A 1,169-nucleotide genomic window follows, 5' to 3' on the forward strand; every position below is an offset into this window, starting at 1 on the left:
GAAATTTATAGGGGCCATACATTGCATTTTTAAAAACAAGCATTCTTATATTATATTATATTATATTATATTATTTATCATTTTCCTTAACTCACAGACTACTTCAAGCCAACATGACATCTCTTGGTATAAAAAAAAATTATTATATGTGTCAAAAGTAACTGAAATTAAGCCACTTTACCTCACATAACAGCACATTACAACAAAACTATTATACACGTGTTTTTACATTTATATGGTACTAATTCTATTAGATGTCAGGAATAATATGTTTTTAACGTCTAAAGACTAAGTGGGACCTATGTTATTTGAAATGGGAAAAACAATTTTTTGACTGAAATCTATTTATTAGCTGATGCAATGAACACAGCACTTGATTAGATACATTGACTAAATAATGCTCATTATGTATTTTAATTTAAATTTAAATTAAGTTAAAAAATGTATATTGCCATACAGGAGTAAATCTAACCTTGTTAGTGAAGTTGTGTAGTCATACTGTACTGTATTTTCACTATCATGACTGTGCATGCTTTCAGCACTTTGGTTTGGGCCTAAATTAGAGCATATGAGTAGTAGTAATATATCTGTAGTTGTAGCTTTGGGGATTGGACCTCTGGACCTCATCCTAATGAGTGTACACCTTACCTCTTTGTCCTGGCCTAGTTTCCACATTTGTCTGCTTTGTGTGCTATATTCCAAGCTGTGCTTGTTCCACATGACTAATGCAACCTTGCTGAAGCAGGAAATGTGAATAGAGACAAAGTCGACTGAATTTTGGTAGAGTGCTGAAAGGTGTTTCACTCAAAAGGCAGCATCTCCTCAAGGTTCAGCGTGTATCAGTAAGACTCACCCTCTTCCATATCTTAATTTGAATTGAGAATAACCCCTGGTAAACCTTCTATCAGGGGCAGAATCTTCACACAAGGTTTGCACGTAAATCCTATGAAGTGATGCAAGCAACAGGGTTGTTTCTTTCTATATGTAATGATAAATGCTATTTATTTCATCATTTTTAAAAAAAAAACAGTGCAGCACTAAAATGGCAATCAGAGGATATTTTTCACAAATTCCATTTTTTTTTATTATTTGTTTTATTCTATTTGTGTGTGTGTGTGTGTGTGTGTGTGTGTGTGTGTGTGTGTGTGTGTGGGTGTGTGTGTGTGTGT

Source organism: Sinocyclocheilus anshuiensis, unplaced genomic scaffold (assembly GCF_001515605.1).
Source record: "Sinocyclocheilus anshuiensis isolate Anshui unplaced genomic scaffold, SAMN03320099.WGS_v1.1 scaffold1276, whole genome shotgun sequence".
Lineage (NCBI taxonomy): Eukaryota > Metazoa > Chordata > Actinopteri > Cypriniformes > Cyprinidae > Sinocyclocheilus > Sinocyclocheilus anshuiensis.